Genomic DNA, 22,104 nt, shown 5'->3' on the forward strand with positions numbered 1-22,104 from the left:
TGATATATTCTTACCATTTTATAGAGGGGAAAGTTGAGGCTCAGAGTCACTACCTGTCCCACCTCCCATGACCCAGCATTTAGGAGGAAGGTGGCTCCAGGACACCCCTGCAGCAGGAGGACACTGCACTCACTGGGGCTGGGAGGGACCCCAATGCTTTACCTTAGACACAGCTGGGGCACTGAACCCCACAGTGAGAAAGAAGCGACTTGGATGTGGATCCTTTTGTCTCCCCACATCCCAGAGTGGTCCAGCCCCCTCTCCCCCCGCCCCGTGGGTACCCACACCCTAAGCTGTTTTCCAAACACCTAAAAGTATGACCTTCTTTTCTCAGGCCACATCTATCTCCGTAGAAAAGTCGTCATGGTCGCCATAGTGACATCCAGTGTCTATGGCAACCGCTTTACATAGGCTTATCCTCGGCACCGGAAATGTCTCCTCACATTGCTACACCAATGGTGTTTCGCTGAAGAAAATCACCTTTGCTTCAGGCCACCACTTGAGAAAGCATAATGATTAGAGGCACTAGACCACGACTGGTAGTTGGCAGAACTCTGCACATGTTGTTGGAACAAAGCATGTTCCTATAGTCAGGAAAATTTCCTTTAAATAAGCAATAGGGGAATATTGTCACTACACAGAGACCCAGGGAGGTATCCTAGGGTTCTTGGAGATGAGGGGGTGAACATGTAAAATCACAGGCCATGCTAAGCACTTTGCCATCTGTAGCATAAAACTTGGAGAAGGCAATGGCACCCCACTCCAGTACTCTTGCCTGGAAAATCCCATGGACAGAGGAGCCTGGTGGGCTGCAGTCCATGGGGTCACTAAGAGTCAGACACGACTGAGAGACTTCACTTTCACTTTTCACTTTCATGCATTGGAGAAGGAAATGGTAATCCACTCCAGTGTTCTTGCCTGGAGAATACCAGGGACGGGGGAGCCTGGTGGGCTGCCGTCTATGGGGTCCCACAGAGTCGGACACGACTGAAGTGACTTAGCAGCAGCGGTAGCAGCGATCTACAACCATATGACTTGATATAGAAACAAAATCATTTGAGAAATCTCAGAGTGTTTTCAAGGAGGCAGGCATAGAATAATAGTCATTTATTTGGCAGAAACCAAGTTAATTAATCCATAACTTCACTTATCCTGGGAACTCTTATCCACCACTCCTATTTTCTTGCATGTGAAAGGACACTCATTATGAAAACACCTCTAGCCCCTCCACACTTACTGTTTCTCTTTTGCAGGAATGGCTTATCTTATTCATGAGGTTGGATGGAGAAATAGGGGTTTCATGGCACAGACCTCTTTTCAAAACTCTTATAGCAAGTTGCTCATAGGGAAGCATGTGTTCTACTCTGTCCTTAGGGGTGGGGCTTACAATTAGCTTACAGTTCTCCATTTTTGTGCCTCTCTAGTTCACCAACTCTTATGTTATTGCTTTAAAATGCTTATGTCATTATTTCTCCCCCAAAATACACCCTTGCTCTATGTCTGAGCTATGTAAACCAACTAAGAAATATGAAAGAAAAAATAAGAACAATGTATCAACTTGATTCCTTATGAAGATGAAATTGGAGAAAGCAGATTAGATTTTCTGGCAAATGGGTTTCCTATTAGTGATGTCCAGAATTGGACAGACTTGTCCACTTGGCAGTGTTGCACTGGGACAGTCCCTAAGGCCAAAGACTGCAGTCGACAACTATCTGCTGTCTGGTTGAAGAGTCATGTCTATGTGTACTCAAAAAAGTGGCTTTCTTGCCAAAGGCAGTCTCTGTAGCATGAGAAAATGTTTCAGGACATCTTTGAGACAATTTTCTCTGAGTAAAAGAATACCCCTTGTTCTGAATAAATACTCACCAAGTCACCTTTGGAGTCTGCCTCCATGGAGCCATTGTGGCAACACTTTCTCAGTACCTTGATTTGTGTGATTGAAATGTGATTCCCTTATTACAGAATTATTTTTCAACTTCCAAGACTAGTGTGAATATCATATATTGTGAAGATTTCTGTAGATAATCTCCTCAAGAAGGAATTGATGGAATGCTCAGAAATGCACTCCTTCTCATAAACCAACACACAAATTGTAGTCAAAATGATAACAAAGTTCTATCAAGACTTCAAAGATAAGAGAATCCCTATACTATCCAATAATAACAGATCACAGGGGGAAAAAGAAGTAACATTCACAAGATCACAATGTTTTGAATGTCCGTTTCTGCTTAGCAGTAAACAAAACAATAACCATGTATTATTGCTCAGGATTCTATGGGTCACCTGGGCTCAGCTGGGTGTTTTTCTGCTCTAATTGGTGTCTGTTCCCTGAGGCTGCATTTATCTGGAGGCACCTCTCATCCAGAACATCCAAGAGAGCCCATTCACATGCATAAGGGTTAGTGCTGGCATCTCTTGGGAGCTCACTGGGAGCTTGGAATGTAAAATAGTGCAGAGTGCTAGTTGCTCAGTCATGTTCAACTCAGCAATCCCATAGACTGTAGCCTGCCAGCATTATCTGTCCATGGAATTCGCCAGGCAGGAATACTGCAGTAGGTAGCCATTCTCTTCTCCAGGGATCTTCCTGACCCAGGGATTGAACTCGGGTCTCCTGCATTTCAAGCAGATTCCTTACTATCTAAGCCACCAGGGAAGCCCACAAAAATATACAGAAGAACTATATAAAAAAGGTTTTAATGACCTAGATAACCACAACGGTGTGGTCACTCACCTAGAGCCAGACATCCTGGAGTGTGAAGTCAGCTGGGCCTTAGGAAGCATTATTACAAACAAAGCTAGTGGAGGCGATAGAATTCCAGCTGAGCTATTTCAGATCCTAAAAGATGATGCTGTTAAAGTGCTGCACTCAATATGCCAGCAATATGGGAAACTCAGCAGTGGCCACAGGACTGGAAAAGATCAGTTTTCACTCCAGTCTCAAAGAAAGGCAAGCCAAAGAATGTTCAAACTACTGTACAGTTGTGCTCATTTCATATGCTAGCAAGGTAATGCTCAAAATCCTCCAAGCTAGGCTTCAACAGTACATGAATGGAGAAATTCCAGACAGAAAAGGCAGATGAACCAGAGATCAAATTGCAAACATCCTTTGGATCATAGAAAAAGCAAGGGAATCTCCCTCCCCGCCGAAAAAAATCTACTTCCAGTTCATTGACTACACTACAGCCCTTGACTGTGTGGATCACAACAAAGTGTGGAAAATTCTTAAAGATATGGGAATACCAGACCACCTTACCTGTCTCATGAAAAAAAAAAAAAAAACTGCAAGCAGGACAAGAAGCAACAGTTAGAATCAGACATGAAAAAACAGTCTGGTTCAACATTGGGATAGTAGTACATCAAGGCTGCATATTGTCACCCTGCTTATTTAAGTTCTACGCAGAGTACATCATGCAAAACGCTGGGCTGGATGAATCACAGCTGGAATCAAGATTGCCGGGAGAAATATCCATAACCTCAGGTATGCAGATGACACCACCCTTATGGCAGAAAGCAGAGAAGCAACTAAAGAGCCTCTTGATGAGGGTGAAAGAGGAGAGTGAAAAGGCTGGTGGCTCAGTTGTTAAAGAACCTGCCTGAAATGCAGGAAACGTGGGTTTGATCCCTGCATAGGGAAGATACCTTGGAGAAGGACAAAGCAGCCCACTCTGGTATTCTTGCCAGGAGAATCCCATGTACAGAGGAGCCTGATGGGCTACAATCCATAAGGTTGCAAAGAGTTGGACACGACCAAAGCAATTTAGCATGCACTCACACAGACACTTAACATGAAATCTACCCTCCTAACATATTTTAAATGTACAATACAGTACTGTTAACAGAAGACACAGTGTTGCACAAAAGATCTCTAGAACTTATTCATCTTGCAAAACTGAAACTTTATATCCATTAAATAACTGAAGTTGCTTTTTAAAATGTGTGTTCCATGGACTGTAATCATCTGGGAGCTTATTATAAATACAGCAGAGTCACAGATTAATATACTGAATCTGCATTTTAATAAGATGCTCAGATGATTTGTATGTAAAATAAATTTTCAGAAACCTGCTTTAATGAATATGTATTATTTTTTTCAGAGAAGATTATAAGAAATACTTGTTAATTTTGGAAAGTGGATTATGAAACTACAGTATAATATGATTCTTTTATCCCCACTTTGAGATATAATCAACATGGAGCATTTTATGTATTTAAGGTGTAAAGCATAATGATTTGATATATGCATATACTACCAAATGTTTACAACAATAAGTTTACTTAATATTCATCACCTCACATATGCATTTTTTTCTTTGATGAGAATTTTTAAGATCTGTTCTTAGCAATTTCAAATGTGCAATATAGTATTATTAACAAAAGTCATGTTGTACATTACGTCTCCAGAACATACTTATTTTATAACTAGAAATTTGAACCTTTTGACCACTTTCATCCTATTCCATCTCCCCCACCCCTTACCTCTGGCAAGCACAAACTTGTTCTATGTATGAGGTTTTGTTTTTTAGATTCCCATGTAAGTGAGATCATATAGCATTTATCTGAGTATGACCTATTTTACTTACCATAACGCCCTCAAAGTCCAATTATGTTTTTGCAAATGGTAGAATTACCTTTTTCATGGCTGAATAGTATTCTAATAACACACACATATACACACATGCATATCACACTTTCTTTATCCATTCATCTATCAGTGAACACTTCAGTTGTTCCTATGTCTTTAGACCATAAATAATGCTGTAGTGAACATGGGGATGCAGATATCTATTGGGGATAGTGATTTCATTTCCTTTGACTAAATGCCCAGAAGTGGAATTACTGTATTATATGGTAGTTTTATGTTTTTAATTTTTGAGGAATGTCCATACTGTTTTCCATGGTGGATATAACAATTCATACTCCTACCAACAGTGCATAAGGGTTCACGTTTCTCCACATTTTTGCCAGCATTTTTTTATCTCTTGTGTTTTTGATGATAGTCATTTTAACAGTGAAATGACATCTTATTTGTGGTTTTGATTTGTGTTTTAGTGATAACTGTTGAGCACCTTTACATGTACCTGTTCACCATATGGATATCTTCTTTGAAAAAATATCTACTCAGCTCCTTTGCCCATTTTTATTTAGATTATTGGTTTTTGTTTGTTTGTTTTCTGCTATTGAGTTGTATGAGTCCCTCATATAGTTTGATACCAGCTTCTTCTCAGATATATGATTTGCAAAGATTTTCTCCCATTCCTTAGATTGCCTTTTCATTCTGTTGACCATTTCTTTAGCTGTGCAGAAGTCTTTCAGTTTGATATAGTCCCATTTGTTTATTTTTATTTTCTTGCTTGTGCTTTAGGTGACATATTAAAAAAATCAACATTACCAAGACTCCTGTTAAGAAGCTTTTCTCCTTATGATTGATTCTAGGAGTTTTATGGTTTCAGTTCTTGTATTTAAGTCTTTAATCCATTTTGAGTAAATTGTTGAGAATGATGTAAGACAGTGGTTTAGTTTTATCTTTTTGCATGTGAATATACAATTTTTCTAGCAATAATACCATTTATGGAAGAGACTATCTTTTCACTATTGAGTATTCTTGGCTCCCTTGTCAAATATTAGTTGACTGTATATGTGTGGGTTTATTTCTGGGCCCTCATTTCTGTTCCATTGAGCCATTTATTTGTTTTTATGCCACTACTATACTGTTTTGATTACTATAGTTTTTGTTGTTGTATAAACATGTATACAAATACATATTTTTAAAATTCCATAAATTTTCATATAACTTTTAGGTGTACAACATAATGATTTGATATTTGTATATACACTGTGAAATGATGACTACAATAAATCTAGTTAACACTAGTCACCTTATATGGTTACAAAGCCATATAAAGTCTTTGTGTGGATCACTACAAACTGTGGAAAACTCTTAAAGAGATGGGAATACCAGACCACCTTCCTCAGCTGCCTCCTGAGAAATCTGTATGCAGGTCAAGAAGCAACAGTTAGAACCAGACATGGAACAATGGGCTGGTTCAAAATTGGGAAAGGAATATGTTAAGGCTATATATTGTCACCCTGCTTATTTAACTTATATGCAGAGTACATCATGCAAAATGCCAGGCTAGATGAGACACAAGCTGGAATCAAGATTGCTGGGAGAAAAATCAATAACCTCGGATATGCATATGACACCACCCTTATGGCAGAAAGCAAAGAGGAACTAAAGAGCCTTTTGATGAGGGTGAAACAGGGGAATGAAAAAGCTGGCTTAAAACTCAACATTCAAAAAACTAAGATCATGGCATATGGCCCCATCACTTCATGGCAAATGGATGAGGAAACAATGGAAACAGTGACAGATTTTGTTTTCTTGGGCTCCAAAATCACTGTGAGTGGTGACTGCAGCCATGAAATTAAAAGATGCTTGCTTCTTGGAAGAAAAACTATGACAAACCTAGAAAACATTACAAAGCAGAGATATTACTTTGCTGACAAAGGTCCATCTAGTTAAAGCTATGGTTTTTCCAGTAGTCATGTAAGAATGTGAAAGTTGGACCATACATAAAGAAGGCTGAGAGCCGAAGAATTGATGCTTTTGAACTGTGGTGTTGGAGAAGACTCTTGAGAGTGTCTTGGACTGCAAGGAGATCAAACCAGTCAATCCTAAAGGAAATCAGTCCTGAATATTCATTGGAAGGACTGATGCTGAAGCTGAAGCACCAATACTTTGGCCACCTAATGCGAAGAGCTGATACGTTAGAAAAGACCCTGATGCTGGGAAAGACTGAGGGCAGGAGGAGAAGGGGATGACAGAGGATGAGATGGTTGGATGGCATCACTGACTCAATGGACATGAGTTTGAGCAAACTCTGGGAGATAGTGAAGCCTGACGTGCTGCAGTCCATGTGGTCACAAAGAGTCAGACATGACTGAGCAACTGAACAACAAATGGTTACAAGATTTTTTTTCTTGGATTACTATGTTTAAGATCTAATCTCTGAAAGTCTTTCAAGTATCCAATTTAGTAATATTAACTATAGTCTATAGCTATAAACTATAGCTTTCTAATTAGTTTGAAATCATAATGTGTGATGCCTTCAGCTCTATTATTCTTTTTCAATACTGTCTTAGCTATTTGGGGTCTTTTGTCATTCCATGCAAATTTTGGATTGTTTAGTCTATTTCTGTAAAAAAAAAAAGTAATTGGAATCTTGATATGGATTACATTGAATCTATAGATGGCTTTGAGTAATATGAACATTTTCACAAAATTAATTCTTCCCAATCATGAACATGCAATATTTTCCCACTTATTTGTGTCTTCCTTATTTTCTTTCATTAATGTCTTACATTTTTCAGTTTAGAGATCTTTTAACTCCTTAGTTAAAATTATTTCTTAGTATTTTTTCTGATGCTATTGAAAATGGGATTGTTTTATTTTCAGATAATTTGTGTTTTTAGTATATAGAAATGCTACTGAATTTTTGTATGTCGATTTTGTATCCTGCAACTATATGATATTCATTGATTAGGTATAACAATTTTTCATGGATTCTTTAGGATTTTCTGTATAAAAATTATATCCTCTGAAAATAGAAACGATTATGATGCCATTTGTTTCTTTTTCTTGCCTGATTGCTCTGGCTAGGAATTCCAAGGCTATGTTGAATAGGATTAGTAAGAGTGCCTTGTTCTGATCTTAGAGGAAAAGGTTTCAAACTTTCAGTGTTAAATATGATGTTAACTGTGGGCTTGTCGTATATGTCCTTTTTATGTGTAGATACAGTGACTAACCAACAACAACAAGTGATTCTTCTATATTGATTTACTGAGAGTTGTTATCATAAAGGGATATTGAATTTTGTCAAATGCTTTTTCTGTGTCTATTATGATCATATGACCTTTATCGTTCATTCTACTAATGTCATGTATCACTTTTATTGATTTGCACTTCTTGACTCATCCTTGTATCCCAGGGATGAATCCAAGTTGATCATGATGAATGATCCTTTTAATGTGTTGCTGAATTTAGCTTGCTAGTATTTTGTTGAGAATCTTTGCATCTATATTCTTTATGAATATTGACATTTAGTTTTCTTTTCTTGTAATGTCCATATCTGGCTTTGGTATCAGGGTAACGCTGGCCTCATAAATTTCTTCTCTCCTCTTCAATTTTTTGAAAGAGTTTGAGATTGATGGGCATTCATTCCTCTTTAAATGTTTGGTAGAATTCACCAGTGAAGATACCTGGTCCAGGGATGTTCTTTGGAATGATTTAATGTTCTTACTTGTTATTGGTCCGTTCAGATTTTCTCTTTCTTCCCAATTCAGTCTTGGTAGGGTGTATGCTTCTAGGAATTTACCCATTTCTTCTAGGTTGTCTAGTTTGTTGGAGTATAGTTGTTCATAGTAGTCTCTTATGACCATTTGTATTGGGTTGTCAAAAAGTTTGTTCATTTTTTTCTGTAAGATGGCTCCAGTAGTACTTACTTGTCTTTAACTTCATTTGAAACGATTTTGTTAGATTGTATTGTGACAGCTGTCATATCAGCATGCATTAAAAAAAAAAAAAAACTTGTCAAAACTGGTGAATTTTTGTGTAGCCATTTTAATATTGAAGATGGAAGAGAAAAGCAACATGTTCAGCATATCATGCTTTATTATTTCAACAATGGTAAAAACACAACTGCAATGGAAAACAGGATTTGTGAGTGTACAGAGAAGGTCCTGTGACTGATTGAACATGTCAAAAGTGGTTTTAAAAGTTTTGTGTTGGAGATTTCTCACTGGACAATGTTCCATAGTCGGGTAGACTAGTTGAAATTGATAGCATTCAAATCAAGACATTAATTGAGGACAATCAGCATTATACCATGCAGGAGATAGCCAACATACTCAGAATTTCCAAATCAAGTGTCAAAAACCACTTGCACTAGTTTGACTACACTAATCACTTTGGTGTTTGGATTCCACATAAGTTAAGTGAAAAAAAACCTTCTTGACCATATTTCCACATGCATAATGAAAGTTAAAGTGAAGTCACTCAGTCGTGTCTGACTTTTTGCAACCTAGTGAACTGTAGCCTACCAGGCTCCTTCGTCCATGGGATTCTCCAGGCAAGAATACTAGAGTGGGTTGCCATTTCCTTCTCCAATTAAACACAATGAAAACATTCCATTTTTAAAACAAATTATGACAGGAGATGAAAAGTGAATACTGTACAATAATATGGAACAGAAGAGACCATGAGGCAAGCAAAATGAACCCACCACCAACCATACCAAAGGCCAAGGTTTTAATTCAAAGAAGATGATGTTGTGTATATGGTGGGATTGGAAGGGAATCCTCTATTATGAGCTACTTCCAGAAAACCAAACAATTAATTTCAACAAGTAGTGCTCCCAATTAGACCAACTGAAAGCAGCACTCTGTGAAAAATATCTGGGATTAGTCAACAGTAAATTAATAATCTTCCATCAGGATACCACAAAACTATATTTCTTTGATGAACAGGAAAAAACTGTTACAGCTTGGCTGGCAGTTCTGATTCCTCTGCCATATTCACCAGACATTGCACCTTCAGATGTCCATTTATTTTGTTCTTTAAAAAATTCTCTGAATGGAATAAAATTCCAATTCCCTGGAAGACTGCAAAAGGCACTTGGAACAGTTCTTTGCTCAAAAAGACAAAAAGTTTTGGGAAGAATTATGAAGTTACCTGAAAACTGGCAGAAGATAGTAGAACAAAATGGTAAATACATTTTTCAATAAAGTGCTGTGTGAATATATGTATTTTATATTTACTTAAAATTGAATAGGCTGTTTGGCCAACCCAATATTTTCATGGTGTCAGTCATAATATCTGAATTTTGATTGATAATTTTGTTCTATTATTTAGGTCCTTTTTTTTTTCTTGGCTAATACATTTGTTGTTCAGGAGAGTGTTGTTTAATTTCCATGTATTTGTGAATTTCCTAGTTCTACTGTTATTGATTTTTGGTTTCATACCATTGTGTTCAGAAAAATATTCTTGATAAGATTTCAATCTTTCTAAAATTTGCTAAGACTTATTTTGTAGGATAACATATTATCCAACAAATATTACATGTGAGTGTGATAAGTCTGTGTATTCTGCTGTTGTTGGATGAAATGTTCTATATACGTCTGTTAGGTAGTATTTGTCTATAGCAGCAATCCCCAACCTTTCTGGCACCAGGGGCTGGTTTCATGGAAGACAACATTTCCATGGACTGGGGCAGGAGTGGGGATGGTTTCAGGATGATTCAAGCACATTACATTTATTGTACACTTTATTTCTATTTTGTGGCAATCTCAAAATATTCCACCTTGACTTTAGAATTAGGGTTCACGCTCCTATGTGAATCTAATGCTACAGCTGATCTGACAGGAGGCAGAGCTCAGGTGGTAAAGCAAGTGATGGGAAGTGACTATAAATATAGATGAAGCTTCTCACTGCAAGGAGATCCAAACAGTCCATTCTAAAGGAAATCAGTCCTGAGTGTTCATTGGAAGGACTGATGTTGAAGCTGAAACTCCAATACTTTGGCCAGAGCTGACTCATTTGAAAAGACCCTGATGCTGGGAAAGATTGAAGGCAGGAAGAGAAGGGGATGACAGAAGATGAGATGGTTGTGTGGCATCACTGACTCAATGCACATGAGTTTGGGTAAACTCCAGGAGTTGGTTATGGACATGGAGGCCTGGCATGCTGCAGTCCATGGGGTTGCAGAGTCAGACACGACTGAGCAACTGAACTGAACTCCCTCTCTAGTCTGCCATTCAACTCCTGCTGTGAAGCCCGGTTTCTAAGAGGCGATGGACCTGTACCTGTACTGGGTCATGGCCCAGGGGTTGTGGACCTCTAGTCTTCAGTGTTGTTCAAATCAATTGTTTCCTTATTGATTTTCTGTCTGGATGATGTATCCATTGTCCAGAGTTTGGGTATTAAAGTCCCTAACTATCATTGCATTGCCATTTACTTCCCTTTTTAGTTTTATAGTGCATGCTAAGTCCCTTCAGTTTCAGTCATGCACAATTGTCTGTGACCCTATGGACCATAACCTGCCAGGCTCCTCTGTCCATGGAATTCTCCAGGCAAGAAGACTGGAATGGGTTGCCATGCCCTTCTCCAGGGGATCTTCCCAACCCAGGGATCGAATCCAGGGACTCCCGCATTGCAGGCAGATTCTTTACCATCTTAGACAGCAGGGAAGCCCCTTAGTTTCATTAGTGTTTGTTTTATATACTATGGTGCTATGATATTGGGGACAGAAATATTTACAATTGTTATATCTTCTTTTTTTTTTTCCTCTCAATTATTGTCTCCTTTATTCTCCCAAAGGTAACCATTTTCTTGACTTCTCCAAGCATGTGCTCTAAAACACTGTTGTTCAGTCTTGCCTGTTTTTTATTTTTTTATTTTATTTTATTTTTAATTTTATTTTATTTTTAAACTTTACATAATTGTATTAGTTTTGCCAAATATCAAAATGAATCCGCCACAGGTATACATGTGTTCCCCATCCTGAACCCTCCTCCCTCCTCCCTCCCCATACCATCCCTCTGGGTCGTCCCAGTGCACTAGCCCCAAGCATCCAGTATCATGCATCGAACCTGGATTGGCAACTCGTTTCATACATGATATTTTACATGTTTCAATGCCATTCTCCCAAATCTTCCCACCCTCTCCCTCTCCCACAGAGTCCATAAGACTGTTCTATACATCAGTGTCTCTTTTGCTGTCTCGTACACAGGGTTATTTCTAATGAGGTGGATGAAACTGTTATATCTTCTTGATAGACTGACTATCATTATATAATGACCTTATTTGTTTCTTTTCACCATTTTTAGCTCGAAGCCTGTTTTGTCTGATTAAAGTTGCCCCTGCATTCTTTTGATTACTATTTGATTGAATCTTTACTCTCAGTCTACATGTGTCTTTAAGCTAAAGTGAGTCTTTAGTATGTAGCATATTGTTGAACTCTGTTTTGTTATCTGGTATTCAGTCATTCTATTTTTTGATTGGCTAATTTAATTCATTTACCTTTGAAGTGATGATTGTTAGCTAAAGACTTATTGTTGTTGTTTAGTCTCTCAGTAGTGTCCAACTACTTGTAACCACATGGACGGCAGCATGCCAGGCTTCCCTGTCCATCACCATCTCCCAGAGCTTGCTCAAACTCATGTCCATTGAGTCGGTTATGCCATCCAGCCATCTCATCCTCTGTCATCCCCTTCTCCTCCTGCCTTCAATCTTCACCAGCATCAAGGTCTTTTCTAATGAATTGGCTCTTCATATCAGGTGGCCAAAGAACTGGAACTTCAGCTTCAGCATCAGTCCTTCCAATGACTGTTCAGGATTGATTTCCTTTAGGATTGACTGACTTGATCTCCTTGCAGTCCAAGGGACTCTGAAGAGTCTTCTCCAACACTACAGTTCAAAATCATCAATTCTTTGGCACTCAGCCTTCTTTATGGCCCAACTCTAACATCCATACATGACTATTGGAAAAAACCATAGCCTTGACTATACTGACCTTTGTTGGCAAAGTAATGTCTCTGTTTTTTAATATGCTATCTAGATTTGTTATAGCTTTTCTTCCAAGGAGCAAGTGTCTTTTAATTTCATGGCTGCAGTCACCATCTGCAGTTATTTTGGAGCCCAAGAAAATAAAGTCTGCTTTGTAGGTCCATTATTCCTTACTTCTTATCTTGCTATCTTTCTTTGTGATATAATGACATTTTTAGCTTTGTGCTTTGACTCCTTTATCTTTTGTGTAACTACTACAGGTTTTTGTTTTTGTTTTTTTTTTTTGGTGTATGAGCTTTCATAAAATATCTTATAACATCCTATTTTAGGCTATAACAACTCAACTTTGATAGCATTCCTAAACTTTACACTTTTACCATCCCCCCTTATGTTTTAGGTTATTACCTATGTTTTATATTACGTATCCAATAATAAATTATAGTAGTCATGATTATTTTTAACACATTGTCTTTTATGCTTCAATTGTAAGTGAATTACACAATACCATTCCAATGTTAGAGAATTTGACTTTGATCACATATTTACCTTTAGTAGTGAGTTTTACACCTATGCTCATATGTTTTTATGATATTAATTAGCATCTTTTTATTTCTAACTGAAGAGTTCCCTTTAGCATTTCTTGTAAGGCAAGTTGAAAAATATAATACATAGGACAAGACTGTTCGGATAAACAGTGAGTTTTATTTGCTGATGAGTCCCAAAGTTAAAATATTTAATTTTTTCTCAGTTTTACTTAATAATATGGTAAATGTTGATCGATATAACCCACATATAAACTAAAGCTCCTTGGGATTCTCAATAGTTTTTAAAAGTACAAACGTCTTCTGAGACCATAAGTTTGAAAACCACTGCTCTAGGTGAATCTCAAGAATACACATGGGCTGGCTATCTATGATATCCTCTAAGCCCTAGAAAAACAAGATACTAGACAAAAATCTATGACATAGGTTTGCACAAAGGGCAAATGGAGTGAAGATTAGGAGGTCTAACTGGGTCCCAGTGTCTGATCTACTACAGATTGTAGTGTGCACATAAGCTAAGTGTCTGTGATATTCTTGGAGATCCAGAAGGACAATATATTACAAGAAGCACAATGACTGATCTGCTGGCAAAGACGCTGGGGTAAGTGTCAGGAGAGTTTCCTGGGTTCCATGGTCAGAGGCATCACCGATGATAGGACACTGGGTGAATTGGTTCCCTTCTACAGGCCCAAATTGATCACCAGGTTGAAACTGGGGAGCCTTCACAGCTGTTCTGGAGTATTGTGGCAAACCACAAGATCCCAGCTGGGAAAACCCTCTAGGTTTTCAGAAGGGTAGGAAGAAAGGAAGGAACTCTGTTAAAGCCAAAGATTTCGTTTAAGTATAGATGGAAAAGTTTAACAAAACAAAAAGAAAATTGCATTATGTTGCTTACTCTGATGTACTAATAGGAAGAAAAGAAGGAACTCTGTTGGGAACAAGGTCATCATTAACTCTTGTTATTAATGTTATTTACTGAAGTCTGTTGATGTAATACTAAGGTCACCTGAAATAACAAGTCTCCTGTTTTCTACAGAACTAGGGAAAATCACTAGCATCCAGTGCCTGCTGTGTGAGAGGAAAATTATGTTCTGACTGTTCTCATTTTCTTGGAAATAATTTGGTTTTTAAATCCGTTCCTTTGCTTGAGGTTATTTTTTTAGTCACTTCCCATACAAGAGTTGTTTTGAAGTTATTAGGAAAAGATAATATAGATATAATTGGAAAATATAATCCTCATTTGGATTTTTTTGTGCCTGTTTTAGAGATCTACAGGAAAAGCAAGAGAAAAGAATCTAATCGTATTTTGTTTTTTAATGGCAGCATCTAATTTCTGGCCAATTCCTGGCATTCAACAAATTAATTTCCTCATCTTTGTCGACTCATTAACCAGTAGATATTTACCAAACACTCACCAATGGCAAAAGAGCAATAAAAGAAAATATGATAAATGTAACACAAAGTGTTTCAGGGTAATGAAAATAATGATGTAAAAGGTAGGCTGCTGCTATACAGTTGTGTAACCTTGAGCAAATGACTTTATCTCTGAAAGTTTCCTTTAGGAAATATGAATGAAAATGGTGAAATGAGATGCCATAAAGTGTTTAACATTGTGCTTGGCACATGGAAGACAATTAAGAAATCCTACCTTGCCCTCAATCCTGCTTTTCTGCTCTAATTGCTACACCTCTTGGTGCTCAGTTCAGTCGCTCAGTCGTGTCCGACTCTTTGCGACCCCATGAACCGCAGCACACCAAGCCTCCGATCTCTTGGTGCTTGAGGAACATAAAATACATCTCCCAGATTGAGTTCTATTGTGAACAGAAAAAGCATATTACATTATTGTCATTAACATATATGTACACAACACCCCAGGAAAAGCACATTACCTCTAAGGTGTTGTGTGAGTATCTGTATGTTAATGATACACCATATGCATCATACCAGTTAAAGTTTACACCAGCCAATTCCTGGACCACAGAATACTGAAATGGGTTGCAATGCTCTTCTTCATGGAATCTCCTCCAGGGGCTTTTCCTGACCAAGGGATCGAACCTGTGTCTCTTATGTCTCATCCACAGATAGGCAGGTTCCTTACCACTAGCACCACCTGGGAAGCCCTGATTGAAGAAGGGACCTACTCAAATGCAATGCATTATTTCTACCACACTGGAAATATCTTGAAGACTATCCATTCCTTTCAAGAGATTTTTGCATGAATAAAATTCCTGGTGGCAAAGGCTATCCACAGAACTAAAAGTTAGTTCTCAACTTACATTTGAAAGATGAGGGATTGGTTTTTCAATACCTAGGGCCTTGTACCTTATTCATTCATTCCTTTAATCATGTAAAAAAAAAAAAGAACCAGGTATAAATAGTTAGATTTTGTTGTTATTCCAGGTTTCCCTCCACCCCAGGCATGTAAACTTACATAATGGAACTCATAAGAAATGATAATATATGTACATTTGCTCTCCATTGAAGGAATCAGAATGAAGAGGCTGAGCCAAAACACAAACAATGACCAGTTGTGGATGTAACTGGTGATGGAAGTAAAGCCTGATGCTGTAAAGAACAAAATTGTATAGGAATCTGGAATGTTAGATCCATGAATCAAGGTAAATTGGAAGTGGTCAAACAGGAGACGACAAGAGTACACAGTGACATTTTAGGAATCCATGAACTAAAATGGACCAGAATGGGTGAGTTTAATTCAGATGACCATTATATCTACTACTGTGGGCAAGAATCCCCTAGAAGAAATGAAGTAGCCCTCATACTCAACAAGAGTCCAAAATGCAGTACTTGGGTACAATCTCAAAAACGACAGAATTATCTCTGTTCGTTTCCAAGGCAAACCATTCAATATCACAGTAATCCAAGCCTATGACCCAACCACTAATGCCAAAAAACCTGAAGTTGAACGGTTCTATGAAGAACTAACACCAAAAAAAAAAAAAAAAAAGATGTCCCTTCCATCATAGGGGACTGGAATGCAAAATTAGGAAGTCAAGAGATACCTGGAGTAACAGGAGGTGGTCTTGGAGTACAAAATGAAGAATGGCAAAGGTTAACAGAGTTTTGCCGAGAAAACGCACCGGTCATAGCAAACATCCTCTTCCAACAACACAAGAGATGACTCTACATATGGACATCACCAGATGGTCCATACTGAAATCAGATTGATTATATTCTTTGCAGCCAAACATGGAGAACCTCTACACAGTCAGCAGAAATAAGACCAGGAGCTGACTGTTTCTCAGATCATGAACTCTTTATGGCAAAATTCAGACTTAAATTGAAGAAAGTAGGGACAACCATTAGACCATTCAGGTATGACCTAAATCAAATCCCTTACAATTATACTATGGAAGTGATAGATTCAAGGAATTAGATCTGATAGACAGAGTGCATGAAAAACTATGGATGGAGGTTAGTAACACTGTACAGGAGGTTGTAATCAAAACCATTCCCAAGAAGAAGGAATGCAAAAAGGCAAAATGGTTGTCTGAGGAGGCCTTACAAGTAGCTGAGAAAAGAAGAGAAGTGAAAGGCAAAGGAGTAAAGGAAAGGTATATCCATCTAAATGCAGAGTTCCAAAGGATAGCAATGAAAGATAAGAAAGCCTTCCTCAGTGATCAATGCAAAGAAAAAGAGGAAAACAATAGAAAGGGAAAGACTAGAGATCTCTTCAAGAAATTTAGAGACACCAAGGGAACATTTCATGCAAAGATGAGCACAATAAAGGACACAAATGGTATGGACCTAACAGAAGCTGAAGATATTAAGAACAGGTGGCAAAAATACCCAGAAGAACTATACAAAAAAGGTCTTAATGACTCAGATAACCACGATGGTGTGATCGCTCACCTAGAGCCAGACATCCTGGAGTGTAACATCAGGGGGGCCTTAGGAATCATTACTATGAACAAAGCTAGTGGAGGTGATGGAATTCCATCTGAGCTATTTCAGATCCTAAAAGATGATGTTGTGAAAGTGTTGCATTCAATATGCCAGCAAATTTGGAAAACTCAGCAGTGGCCCCAGGACTGGAAAAGGTCAGTTTTCATTCCAATCCCAAAGAAAGGCAATGCCAAAGAATGTTCAACCTACTGCACAATTGCACTCATCTCACACGCTAGCAAAGTAATGCTCAAAACTCTCCAAGCCAGGCTTCAACAGCAGGCAAAGTGAGAATTCCAGATGTTCAACCTGGATTTAGAAAAGTCAGAGGAACCAGAGATCAAATTGCCAACATCTGTTGGATCATAGATAAAGCAAGATAATTCCAGAAAAACATCTTCTTCTGCTTTATTGACTATGCTAAAGTCTTTGACTGTGTAAATCACAAAAAAACTGTGGAAAATTCTGGAAGAGAAGGGAATACCAGACCACCTTACCTGCCTTCTGAAAAATCTGTATGCAGGTCAAGAAGCAACAGTAAGAACTGGACTGGTTCAAAACTGATAAAGGAGTATGTCAAGGCTATATACTGTCATCTTGCTTATTTAACTTATATGCAAAGTACATCATGTGAAATGCTGGACTGGATGAAGCAAAAGCTGTAATCAAGATTGCCAGGTGAAATATCAATAATGTCAGATATGCAGATGACACCACCCTTATGGCAGAAAGCGAAAAGGAACTAAAGAGCCTCTTGATGAAAGTGCAAGAGGAGAGTGAAAAAGCTGGCTTAAAGCTCAACATTCAGAAAACTAAGATTATGGCATCCAGTCCCATCACTTCATGGCAAATAGATGGGAAAACAATGAAAACAGTGACAGACTTTATTTTCTTGGGCACCAAAATCACTGCAGATGACTGCAGCCATGAAATTAAAAGATGCTTGCTCCTTGGAAGAAAAGCTATGACCAACCTAGACAGCATATTACAAAGCAGAGACATTACTTTACCAACAAAGGTCCATCTAGTCAAAGCTATGGTTTTTCCAGTAGTCACGTATAGATGTGAGAGTTGGAACATAAAGAAAGCTGAGCACTGGAGAGTTAATGCTTTTGAATTGTGGTATTGGAGAAGATTCTTAAGAGTCCCTTGGACTGCAAAGACATCAAATCAGTCAATAATAAAGGAAATCAGTACTTAATATTCATTGGTAGGACTGGTGCTGAAGCTGAAACTCCAATACTTTGGCCACCTGATGCGAAGAACTGACTCGTTGGTAAAGACCCTGATGTTTGGAAAGATTGGAGGCAGAAGGAGATGGGAACAGCAGAGGGTGAGATCATTGGATGGCATCACCGACTCAATGGACATGAGTCTGAGCAAGCTCCGGGAGTTGGTGATGGACTGGCAAGCCTGGCATGCTGCAGTCCATGGGTTTGCAAATAAATCTCATATTGTCATATTGTATACAATCAAGATAGTTCTGATAAAAGATTAATGCTCACATTCTTAAACCACAGTAGCATAGCTATACATGAAAGTTACATAATACTGCATTGGCCTAAAAGAAGCTATCTACAGTGCAACTTTCATTTTCCATTTTCATGTTAACATAACATTGTATCATCAAGGAGGAAAGGAATTAACAGTTTCTTGATTCAAAGCAAAACACTTGGAAACACACTATTTCTTTCTTCAATACTCTTCCCCCCAACCATTGCTAACATACTAGGCATTTTGTCTCTTCTTGACATTTAGACTGTTAAATGTTCAACATCCACAACAAACATTTTGCAAGTTTCTGGAGTTTTCCTCTCCTTCAGGGAAAACTTGGCAATGACTATTGAGAGGGATATAGCACCTCTAGGAGAGAGATAGCCAGAGCTTCTTGCAGACTTGTTGACAGAGTATGTAACACTGTTTACCTGTGAGCAGGTGTCCAGAGATAAACTAATAAGGGTCTATGTACTCTTAAAGCAAAATCTGCATGTTGGTTTATTAAAGACTTTTTTCAACTCATAATTAATTATGATACTGTTCTGAAGCTTATTTTATAAAATAATGACCAAGTTTCTTTAATCTGAAGAACCTGAAATAAGTTTATATAATCTTTGAAAGTGAAAGTGAAGTCACTCAGTCATGTCTGACTCTTTGTGACCCCATAGACTGTAGCCTACCAGGCTCCTCCGTCCATGGAGCTTTCCAGGCAGGAGTACTGGAGTGGGCTGCCATTTCCTTCTCCAGGGGATCTTCCCAACACAGGGACTGAAACTGGGTCTCCTGCATTGCAAACAGACGCTTTACCATCTGAATTATAAGGCAATAACCAGAAAGCAATCTTGCTCACTTCAAAGCTTTTACCTGTCTCAATAATAACCCCTATTCTGCCTTCAGCTATATTTGTGTGTACAGCTGCCTGTGTGTGACACTGCCTGTGTATAACACTTCCTGTGTTTGTTGCCTAAGTATGGGTCGATAAGAGAGTTCAGGATCTACACTCTGTAACATAGTATCAGCAAGCTAAACTCTTCACACTTCTGTTTTAAATTTAGTTCACAAAGTGTAAGTGGTACAACTTTTCTGGTTGTCAGTTGGTGGTATTTGTGAGGGCTTGAATCTGGAGATCATACGGGAGGGGTAGTGATGAGGGGACATAAGTAAAATAGCAAAGTAATGCATATATATATATATATATATATATATATATATATATATATTTCACTGTCCTCTTCCAGTAAGTGATGCGGCCCATTCTTACATTCCTAGAATTAACCAAATGGAATACAGCTGCTGCTGCTGCTGCTGCTAAGTCACTTCAGTCGTGTCTGACTCTGTGCAACCCCATAGACGGTAGCCCACCAGGCTCCCCCGTCCCTGGTAAGAACACTGGAGTGGGTTGTCATTTCCTTCTCCAATGCATGAAAGTGAAAAGTGAAAGTGAAATCGCTCAGTTGTGTCTGACTCTTAGCGACCCCATGGACTGAAGCCTACCAGGCTCCTCCATCCATGGGATTTTCCAGGCAAGAGAGTACTGGAGTGGGGTGCCATTGCCTTCTCTGAATGTAATACAGAGATATGATTAAATTGTCACATTCATATACAGAATATTATATAACCTTTAAAATGTTATAAAAATAACAGAGAGATGATTTTTCTGTCTTTGAGAGTAGCAATGACGAAATTATTGATACCGAGTGTTGACAAGTATATGAAGAAATAGACATTCATGCACCATGGGTTGAAGGGGTATATTTTGAAGGTCAGTAAGCCAATATATGTCAAAATTTGAAAATATCCATGAGAAGAAAAGCAGCCTCTGAAATCCAGGAGCTGGCCCAGCACTCACAGTTAAGCCTTGGTGTTCTTTTATTGAATACAAACATTTTCACAGAACATTAACATCTGACAAGGCCACTCTGAGACTGTGACCTATCAAGAGAAAAACAAGCTCACTCTGTGACCATGTATAAGCACAAAGAAATATTGCCCAATCACAAAAATGGCCAAATATCCTCTTATTCTGGCTAATATAAGTGGATGCTGCTTCTTTACCTATCATAACTTTAGCCTTGGCCTTGTCTTCCCCATTTGTAGAACAAGGTTTACTTAGATACCAATCATAGAATTACATTTGGTCTCTGAAAAACATGGAGGTTAAGGGAGCTGACTCTCCATGCAGTTGAAATTTGTGTATAACTTTACAGATGGCCCTCCTTGTATGCTATTGCACATCCATGGATTCAATTAACCACATTCATGTAGTACTGTAGTACTATTTATTGAAAAAATCCACATAATTCTAACTCGTGTTCTTCAAGAGTCTACTGTACTCATATTTCCTGACAGCTTTCAATCTACAGCAAAGCCTCACTTCCTTAAATCCTCCTCCAAATCACTGAAGAAGAGTTCTAATCTTAAAATAAGTCATTTCTAAACCCCCCTTACTGAAGCACACCATGATGTGTTCTTCCTCTCTGTAACCTGACTTCTTCAAATACTGGTTTTTGGCTGGAGGGCATTGCCATTCACGATCTTTGACAAAGTAGTTACATTTCAAGACATTTGTCATACAGAAATGTTCAAACAGGCATGAAGACATAAACAATGATGCATCAATTTTCACAGAAAAAAGAATATAAAAATATGCTAAAGAATAAGTATATGAAAGAATAAGCTAATAAGTATGTTGCATAAAAACTATAAAATGCTGCTGAGAGAAATTAAAAGAGACATAAATAGAAGATTCATTGTTAAGATGTCAATTCTTCCCGATTTTATCTATTGATTCAAAGCTATCCCAATCAAAATCCCAGCTGGAGTTTTTGTAGAAATGGACAAGATGACTCTAAAATTCATATGGAAAAGCAGAGTAATAATAACCCAAATAACTGAAAAATAATAGAAGACTCACACTGTTTAATTTCAAGATATTATAAAGCTACAATCATCAAGACAATGTGGATTGTAATGAAGATACACAAGTAGATCAATGGAAGAAAACAAAAAGTCCAGAAGTAGACCCATTACATACAGAGACAAGGGATTTTTGACAAAGATGCAAAGGCAGCTCAGTGGAGAAACAAGAGTCTTTTAAGCAAATGATACTGTAACAATTGGATATCAATATGCCAAAACTGAACTTCAACCTATGTATGTGTACCATATACAAAAAACTCAAAATGGATATTTTTCTAGATTCCATGTATATGTCCTAACATACAATATTAGTTTTTCCTCTTTCTGACTTATTTCACTCTATATAATAGGCTATAGGTTTCTCCACCTCAGTTTAACTGACTCAAATTCATCCCTTTTTATTGCTGAGTAATATTCCACTGTATACATGTACCATGGCTTCTTCATCCATTCATCTGTCAATGGACATCTAGTTTGCTTCCATGTCCTGGCTATTGTAAATAGTGCTGCAGTGAACATTGGCATACATATGTCTTTTTGAAATATGGTTTCCTTAGGGTATATTCCCAGTAGTGGGATTGCTGGGTCATACGGTAGTTTCATTCCTAGTTTTTAAAGAAACCTTCATACTGTTCTCCACAGTGGCTGTATCACTTTACATTCCCACCAAAAGTGTGAGGG

This window comes from Bos mutus, chromosome X (assembly GCF_027580195.1).
Source record: "Bos mutus isolate GX-2022 chromosome X, NWIPB_WYAK_1.1, whole genome shotgun sequence".
Classification (NCBI taxonomy): domain Eukaryota; kingdom Metazoa; phylum Chordata; class Mammalia; order Artiodactyla; family Bovidae; genus Bos; species Bos mutus.